The following is a 9,981-nucleotide window of genomic DNA, read 5'->3' on the forward strand; positions in this document are numbered from 1 at the left end:
ATGGACATCCTTGGTGGGGGGGGGGCTGGGTGGCTCAGGCAGTTAAGCGTCTGACTTTGGCTCAGGTCATGATCTCACGGTTCATGAGTTTGAGCCCTGTGTCATGCTCTGCCTGCTTCAGATTCTATGTCCCTCTCTTGGTCTGCCCCTCCCCTGCTCACGTTCTGTCTCTGTCTCTCTCTCTCTCAAGAATAAATAAACATTAAAAAAAATTTTTTTTAAAGAATTTTTGAAATATACTTCAAAAGGTATTTTTAAAAAACTTATGTAAAGTATGTAGAGTACGTTCCTCTTTGTGTAAAAATAAGACAAATTAAAAAAGAAAAGATACATGCATAAAGATCTTAATTCTCCCTAAGTCAGTCTATAAAGTATAGAGTGTGCCTGGACCATCTTGTGACAGAAAATAAAGAAGTGCTCAAAAATTTAGGGTGACATGTCAAAAGAATACAGGAGCCAACTTAAAGGGACTCCTTCTGGCCAAATTTGGGACAATTTAATTATTAAGAAAAATGACAGTGATGGATTATAATACCTTGAATAAAAGCACAAAAACAGAAAAAGACTATGAGTCCAAATTGATATTTAAAAATTAAATAGAGAATAAAAAGAGAAAGGAGAGAATGGGAAGTTGTTTACATGAGAATGATAAAATAACACTATTTTGCAATCACCATGGTAGTAATTTATTCAAGCAAAGATTGTCAGTGGATGCTAAAACCATCAGGTGAAAGTTTGCTGAGGAACAGAAGATTCATACATTCTCAAAGTATGGTGGACACCTTAGCCAAATACTCAGAGTTACTGTATATTTCCTATAGTTGCTGTAAAAAAAAAATCCACAAACTTAAGGGCTTGAAACAACACAAACTTATTATTGTACAGTTCTGTGATCCAGAAGTCTGACCTGAGTCTCATTCTAGGTATTGGCAGAGCTGTTTTCTTTCTGGAGGCTGGAGGGGACCTGTATTCCTCAGCTTAGGGTCTCCTTCCTCCCTCTTCAAAGCCAGGAAAGGCAGGGTGAGTTTTCCTCTGATCACATAGCTAGGACACTAACTCTGCTGCCTCTCTCCTTCATTTATAAGGATGCTTGTAATAATTTTGGGCCTACTCAGATGATCCAGGATTAATTTCCTGTGTCTCAAAACCCTTAACTTCATCACATCTGCCACGTCCCTATTGCCACATGAGGTAACACATTTATGTGTTCTGGAGATTAGAATAGGGACATCCCCATGGGGGCCATTATTCTGCTACAGCATTGATCATGAAAGATAATGTGATAGATCAGCATTATGCACATTCTGATGTAATGCACTGAGAAGAACACATCACCTAAGGTTCTTGTCAAAATAAATATTTATCTGAATTGAGAGCCTTTCTGAAACAACCGTCCTTCACTATTCAGAAAGGTCAATATTGTTAAAAAAAAAAAAATTGGGGAATTGTTCCAGATTAAAAAAAGGAGAATACAGAAACATGACAACTAAGTGTACTGTATAATCCTTGAGTGCATCCTGGGTAAAAAGAAAAAATACAAAAAGTGTTGTTATGACAATTGAAAAATTTGATTATTAACTGTATAATAAATAATAATATTGTATTAAATTTAAATTTCCAGGGTGCCTGGGTGGCTTGGTTTTGGCTCAGCTCAGAGCCCCAGGACGAAGGGCTGTCAGCACAGAGCCAGCTTGGGATTCTCTCTCTCCTCTTCTCTCTGCCCCTCCCCTGCTTTCTCTTCCTCTTTCTCAAGGTAAATAAATAAACATTAAAAAAGTAAATTTCCTAAGTATGATAGTTGTATTGCTTGTTCTTAGGAAATAGATGATAAAGTATTTAAAAGTAAAGTGTTATGATGTCTGCAACTAACCTAAAATGCTTCAGAAAAAAGATCAAGAGAAGTAAATATGGCAAAATATTAACAGCTGGTGACTCTAGATCAGCACTGTAAAATAGAAATACAATACAAGGCACATATATAATTTTAAATATTCTAGTAGATACGTTAAAAAGTGAAAATAAAGTGAAATTTTAATATATGAATCCAATATATTTCTAATTGAAAATGTAATCAATGTAAAAATTGTTCTTTTTACTTTTTTTTATGAGAGAGAGAGAGAGAGAGAATGAATGCACAAATGTGGGGAGAGGGGCAGAGGGAGAGAGAGAATAATCCTAAGCAGGCCCAGCCTAGAGCCCAGAGTCCAGTCGGGGCTCGATCCCACTACGTGGGATCATGACCTGATCCTAAATCAAGAATTGGTTGCTCAACCAACTGAACCACCCAGGAACCCCTCAACATAAAAATTATTAATGATGTATTTTACATTATTTTGTTTTTCATATTAAGGCTTAAAAAACCAGCAGGCATTCATCACTTATGGAACATCGAAGTTTGTGCTAGCCACATTTCAATGCATGATAGTCACACGTTGCTCATCTTACTAAATTGGGGAGCACCAGTGCAGATGAAGGGCATATATGCGTTCATTTTCCTACACTTGGAATTTCCTGTAGGTTTGGAATTTTTCAAGATAAAAAGTTGGGAAAAAATACACATTCACTTGTGCATGCATAGACTGTTTCTAGAAGGATATAGAAGAAACTGTTAACGCTGGTTATCTCTGGGAAAAAGAAATTACTGGCTGGGGAAAAGAGAGGGATGGTGATTTTCACTGCACCTTTTTGTCCTGTTGTAGCATATTGTGACTAACCCTATTAAAACTTAAAATTATTCTAAAAATAATATCTGCTTTATCTTTTTATTCAAAACCATACCCTTTGCTACTAAATTCTGGTAATCCCCACTTCCAAGATAAGAGCTCCACCTACCGAACTTGATTTCCTAAAAAGTCCTTGATATAGGAAAGAGGTGTGTGTCCTAAAATATAATTAAGTTTAAAAATTAGTTGTGATATTTCCATGTTTATCAGACCTGAAAAATCCTTTTATCTTCCTGTTTGCATATTATTAAACAAGTGTAGACAAATTTTATCAACAATCTAAACCACCTCTGAGTTGCTGAAGACAAGAAACAATATCCAAGCACAGGCTCACCCAGATTCTGCGGTGGTGGATGCCCGCTGGAACTCACAGTGGCGCCGGGGGTTGAGAGCAAGTTCATTATGAATTTATTATGTTTTACTTAAGCCTCCTTCCATCTTGCAACGGAGCGGGGTCTCTTGGGTTACATTTGTTCAACTGTAACGGTTGGCACTTCAAAGAGGAGTTACATCCTGTTGCCTTCTGCTCGTATTTCAAGAGGGTTTCTGAATCGAGGATGGGCTGTAAGGTTTCTTTACTCCTCTGGTAATTGCATCATTTCCTGGCCGCGTCTGGAGCATAACGCGGAGAGATGAAGCAATTGCCCAGATAATAACACTGAAAAAAAAAAAAAAAAAAAAAACCAAAGGATAATGGAAACACAGCGGGTGGCAAGGTTTGGTGGATCCGGGTGCAGGTGCTGTCCCTGGTTCTTCACTAGGCACGGCACCCGCAGCTCTCTCGGCTTCGTTAGCCTGACTCCCAAGTAAGTAGTCATCATCAGGATAGATACACAGTTGCTTCCTAAGAGGCCACGTGGCCCTTGGGCACCTACAGCTTTAGAGCCCGTGCCTTGTGCCAAGGACGCGTGCGGTGTCCCACCCGCCAAGACAACGTGAAATGCGCTCCGCCAGTGACAATCTAGATTGAGTACAATGTTTAGTGGCACTTAACATCTGCGTGAGAGGGAAAGACAGAAAGCGACAGAGGTTAGATTTAGAAAGAGCAGCTAGATGATTAAGAAAATAATAAAGCAAATTACAAGGTTCTCTAACATTACAGTACTCTAACTTGTGTATAGGCACCGACACAGTCAGACATTCATAATTAGAATGAAATTTCAGGACCTCTTTTCTAGCAGGGCATTCGGAAGAGGATTGGAGTTGGAAGCTCCAGCTTTTTCCCGCAGGGGCTGCCTCGGTGCTGGGCTCAGAGCGCAGAAACTGTGCCTCAGTTTTGGAAGCTGAGACTCCAAACCCGAGCCAAGTAGGTGGGGCTTAGAATCACAATCTTTTCTATTGGCCAGATTTACGTAGAGATTTTTAAAGCAGCAAATACACTTCAGGAAGACGCTAAGTCAAGTTCCCTGGTGGTCTAGTGGTTAGGATTCGGCGCTCTCACCGCCGCGGCCCGGGTTCGATTCCCGGTCAGGGAAACACTACTTTTTCCTGCAACCTAAAAAAGTTTTGCGATCTTAACTGCTTTTTATCGCGGATGTGCCATTCAATCATAAAAATTGAATTCGTTTTTAAACGCTATTTGATCTCAGATTTAAAATACACCTTTTTTTCCAGCCCATGTACAACAGGTTCATTCCCTGCTCCTCAAAGCATCCTGTGGGTCGGTTGCACATAGGAGAATGTAAACATTGGGTTCCACCTGCTGGGGCCCTGGTAGGATGCCTTACCCACATAGGGACTGGAGAGTTGGAAGGGAACAAGGTGGAGGTCCTGTGAGATAAGCAGGGGAAGCCTGGTTAGAGAGGAGGGTGGGTGAAGAGGAAGACAGTAAGCAGAGTGGTGAGTGGGGAAATGAGGTACACTTCCTGTTGCAGTGCCTGTCCCCTTAAATAAACTAGAGTGCAAGCACATTGTGGGAGAAGCAAAGCACGGAACGGCCTCTGTACATAATTACAACAGAAATGTCCAGAAGCAGAGCAGGGAGAGCCTTGGCCCCCAGCACACCAGGAACTGGCAAATAAGACTGCCTATCACAGTTGTGTAGGAAATCAAAGAGAATATGAGTAAGGTTTGATTACGGCCTATTAATTTGGAAAGGGTGCTGGTTGGGAGCACGGTAAAGCAAGAGGCGCTGTTACATTTAGATCTGGTCTGAAGAGGTCATCCAAGTGAACTTGTCCTGTACAGGGAGTGAGATTTTTGACTAATATTGATAGATTTTGAGGAGATTCAGCTCTGAGGTGAGAACTGAAGGCCCAAGAGTGGAAATGCTTCCTAGGAGATGATTGAGTGCAGCATAAAGAGCCAAAGTTTGCAGGCTTGACTTCCACTAGAGCAGAACTAAGTAGGGAAGTCTAGAGAAGAGTCAGTACAAGTAAGGTTCAAATAAGCCAAAGAAGAAAGAGTCTGGAAATTGTACTGTTATCTTTAATAGGATAAAGCATATTTCTCTTGTTGGTTAGTTTTTTAATGGAGTTTCATTTTATTTAGTCTTGGTGTCATCCTTATTGTGTTTCACCTATTTTATTGTTATTTTTAGTCAAATAAGTACACTTTTCCTAAAGAATATCATCATTTAGACACAGCAACACTGTATCACATTATCTACACATAGCACAAAGTTGCTGCTTTGTAGAGCCAGAATATTGTGCTCAATTCTGTCCTTATGAGAAACGGGGGAAATGCTGAAGGACCATTTGTAGAAATATTCCACATATGAATAGGTTTCTTAAAGGTAAAGGAATAGAAAGTATTTAACCTGCACAGATGAAAACAAAGGTTATTTGCTGCATACCAAAAATATTTTTCTGGGCTTGTCAAATTATTTAATTTTAAACACAAAATCATCATCCATCCAGCGTTGGGCTGATGCATAACTAAATATAAGGATGCCTGAGAGGAATCAAGGGTTGTGGGGAAAAGGAAGGGCAGGACTTTCACCAGCATCTAGTACAGTGCTTAGTATATGGTTGGTGCTAAATGAATGGATTACTTAATCAATTAAACCAAGAAATAGATTGCTAAGACTTTACTTGAAAACAATCATATACATGTGAAGCCCTCATAATTCTATTTCTGTATGAACCACAGTTCTGTATTTCCACTGACAGAAGTGGAAAAAGAATTAAACTGAGTCAATCTGAATGATATCCACAATTTAATGAGTTCTTTTAGATTCTGAACACTGAACTAAGCACCTGATCTATAATAATTGAGTCAATTCTTACAACAATTATCCTTGCTTTGGAGTTTAGGAAACATAGACTCAGAAAGTTTTGTAATTTAGTTGAAATAACACAAGTGTGTGGGGGAACCAGGATTCCAACTTGATTTGCCCAACCTAAATTCTGTATTCTTTAAGACTCCCCACACTACAACAAATTTTCTGGTGGTACATTGGTATCTTCTTTAGACCAGTTTTTACAAATAGCGTGGCTCATGGGGAATGTTGCATAGAAGCAAAGAGGAATTATATGGTATTTCAGGTTCTCTTTTAAAGGTATACTTGAGGGGCGCCTGGGTGGCTCAGTCGGTTAAGCGTCTGACTTCGGCTCAGGTCATGATCTCACGGTCTGTGAGTTCAAGCCCCGTGTCGGGCTCTGTGCTGACAGCTCAGAGCCTGGAACCTGCTTCGGATTCTGTGTCTCCCTCTCTCTCTGACCCTCCCCTGTTCATTCTCTGTCTCTCTCTGTCTCAAAAATAAACATAAAAAAAATAAATAAAGGTATACTTGAATTCTTTGCATGGCAGATTTAGTGAAAGTCAACTCTAGTAGTTTGTGGGGGTTACCAGATTCCAGAGAAATACGTGGAAAACTTAGTTAAGATAGAAGTTCAACAGCAAACACAGTGTACTTGTGTTTATGGCTAAGCATGTTGATTTGTGAGAGTGTTTTTTTTCCTTCACTATTATTTTTATATATTTAAAAATCATAGTTGCCACACCTCCATGTTGATCATTATTTTATTGACTTAAAAATGACTCTTGTGGGGCGCCTGGGTGGCTTAGTTGGTTAAGCGTCCGACTTCAGCTCAGGTCATGATCTTGCGGTCCGTGAGTTCGAGCCCCCATGTTGGGCTCTGTGCTGACCGCTCAGAGCCTGGAGCCTGTTTCAGATTCTGTGTCTCCCTCTCTCTCTGACCCTCCCCCATTCACGCTCTGTCTCTCTCTGTCTCAAAAATAAATAAACGTTAAAAAAAATTTTTTTTTTAAAAAATGACTCTTGTTTTTTCATCTTCTTCCTTTAGTAAGTAGGCTAAAGAAAAATAGTATTTTCACATTAGTTACATAAAAGGAAAGCAACTTCAATTTAAACCATGGACCTACTTGATTAGCTTTTTCTCCCAACTTATTACTTCCTCTGAATTTCTATACTATATGTAACATAATATATATTATTTTAAATAATTTGCTACAGTTTTGCATAAGTTGTGTTTTTGTAAATTCCTTAAGGTCAGAGTTTGCCTTGCAAAGTGATAATCATATCATTAGTTGCTCAAAAATTGTTTCTGTATTTTGGTCTTGGTAATTAGTGTGATGCCCAAAAGCTCTGAAGTGATAGTAAGCCAAAAGCTCCATGAAGGCAGGGTCTTTGTCACATTCATCTTTGCATCCTGTGGGCTACGTCAGTACTTGGCACGTGGGAGCATTTCAAATGAGGATAAATGAAAGAAGGAAGCAAAAGACTGGAATTTGCACGTCTCAGAAGAAACACAGGTGACCAGTAATGGTTTTAAAAAGTATCAACTTCTTTTGTAATCAGGAAATAAAAATTAAAATAAAAAAGATTGTTTACACCCATCAAAGTGGCAAAAATGAAAAAAAAATCTAACAATATCGAGTGCTGACGAGGATATAGAGTAATAGACACTCTTACACACTAATGGCAGAAGTGTAAATTGGTGCAATAAAATGACTTTGGAAGACAATTTGGTATTATCTAGTAAAGTTGGAGGTTCTCATACACAGCAAGACAATCCCTGGGAAATCCTTTCACAAGTGCCTCAGGAGATATATAGAAGAATGCTTACTGTGGCACCATCACAGTGGACTCAAACCGGAAGCAACCTAAATGTGCCTCAAGGAACTAAGGGCACCTGAGTGGCTCAGTCAGTTAAGTGTCTCACTCTTGGCTTTGGGTCAGGATCCTGTGGTTTTGTGAGTTCGAGCCCTGTGTTGGGCTCTGCACTGACAGTGTGGGGCCTGCTTGGGATTTTCTCTCTCTATCCTTTCCCTGCTCACACTGTCTCTGTTTCTCTCAAAATAAATAAATAAGCTTTAAAAAGAATAGTAGAGTGACTAAATATATTGTGGTATAATCATAAAATGAAACACTGCAGTGTAGTGAAAGCAAATGGATTACAACTCCTCTTATCAACATTATGAAGCCAAGAAAAATATGATTTAATTTTAAAAGCAAATGAAATACAGAATGATTCCATTTTCTATTAAGTTTTTAAATGCTAAATTAAAAATATTGTTTACTGGTATATACACAGATGGTAAACTAAAGAAAAGCAGGAGAGTGGTTATTCCTGGTTCATGGAAAAGATGGAGGAAGGATTTGGCAAGAAATAAGCAGGAGTATTTTGAAATACTGGTAATGCTCGCCTGGGTGTGCAGAGTTGTTAATTCTCATTTGATTATTTATAACATATATATTATACTATTTTCCTCCATCCATTTGATGTTTAATTAAAATAAAAAGCAAAAAGGAATGAATGATATGTTTGGGCAAACTTTTTGGGATAATGGCATGCCAGTAATATTGAGTTGAGGAAAATCTCACTCCTTTCAGTAGTTATAGTCTATAATGGTGCTTTTCTAAGTAGGGAAGTTCCAGGCATTTTGAAAATGATAAATGCAAAAATACACCACAAGGTGGCACCATAGCCTCAAGTATCTCATTTAGGACGTATTTAATCTAAGAAACCCATACTCGCTTGGCAATGTTGGTATAGTTAAAATCTAAAGTTTATTGTATTCCTAGGGAGCAACAGAGGATTTTTATTCCTTTAGCTTCTTTATTCTCATTTCATCAATTATGCTTGATTTTACTTGCCAATATACTGTGCTATCAGATTAAAGTTTGAGGGAAGCAATTCAAATAAAGTCAACACAACAAGTACGCAGGTCCAATTTATGACGTGTCTTCATTCATTCTCCATTCAGTCAGGCAGTCATATATTTGTTCATTTAACCAATGTCCACAAATATTTACTGAGATTTCTTTCTGTAATACACATATGTCAAAGAGGCCCTGGAGACTTAATATGAGCAAAACCAGTCACTACCATTGGCTTTTAGCATAGTGGTAAAGACGGGCAATAATTATATAATCACAAATTTAAATTGCAACTGACAGATTCTATAAGAAGTATGTGATTCTACACTAAGGCAGTTGGAGAGATGAGCAGAGTATTCCATCTGTTGAGATCTGAAAAATGATGAGTTATCTAGGTGAAAAGGAGAGAACAGAACGTTCTGAGTAGAAGGAACAAATTCAAGTCCTGGAATCAGGAGAGAGCAAGCAGAATGCCAGGGGCTGAAGGAAAGCCATTGTGGCTGGATGGCAAGTCAGAGGTAGTAAAATAAGGTGAGAGGGGCCTAAGGAGTGGGCAGGAGACAGATCTTGCATGTCTTTAAAGCCTGAGATTAAGGATTCTGTCTTCATATTAAGAGGACTGGAGAGCTACAGAGAGGAGAGTGGGTGTAGCGGCCTAAAGCCCATGCCCTGTCACTGGTAAACCAGTAGCTTTAGCAGTGTCTAAGAAACATTCTGCCCTAGGTGCTGGATAGTGGCACAGCTCTGTTCACCTACGTCTGTGTGATTTGCTTTCTGATGGTGAAGAACACCATTTAAAGACAGTAATATAATTTCAATCTCAGCCATATTCATTAGATTCAAGATTTTTCTTCTAAAGAAACATGACTCCATTGTATTTATTTTGAATCAGTCTAAAAACCATTGTTTTTGAAGACAGAAAGCATTAAAGCATGATTTCTTAACAAACCAGTAGACCCATTCAGCTCATTCATAACAAAATAAAAACCTTTCATATCTAAAATATGAAAGGTTTGAAAGATGGGTACATGGATGACTCAGTCAGTTGAGCATGCAACTCTTGATTTCGGCTCATGTCATGATCCCAGGGTCGTGGGACCAAGCCCTGCTTCAGGCTACGCACTGATGTGGAGCCTGCTTAAGATTCTCTCTCTCTCTCTCTCTCTCTCTCTCACTCTCTCTCTCTCTCTATAT

At 38.9% G+C, this 9,981-nt stretch overlaps 1 non-coding gene across 1 annotated transcript; it reads left to right on the forward strand.

Annotated features, from left to right (window-relative positions):
* Positions 1 to 4,126: 4,126 nt before the first annotated feature.
* TRNAE-CUC (transfer RNA glutamic acid (anticodon CUC)) lies at positions 4,127 to 4,198 on the forward strand. The gene has a single exon. It is a non-coding gene; the product is annotated as a tRNA-Glu (tRNA).
* The last annotated feature ends 5,783 nt before the right edge of the window (positions 4,199 to 9,981 follow it).

The sequence above is a fragment of the Lynx rufus genome, unplaced genomic scaffold, assembly GCF_022079265.1.
Source record: "Lynx rufus isolate CCGP_SWC_20201006 ecotype Redwood Valley unplaced genomic scaffold, mLynRuf1.p SCAF_6, whole genome shotgun sequence".
Classification (NCBI taxonomy): domain Eukaryota; kingdom Metazoa; phylum Chordata; class Mammalia; order Carnivora; family Felidae; genus Lynx; species Lynx rufus.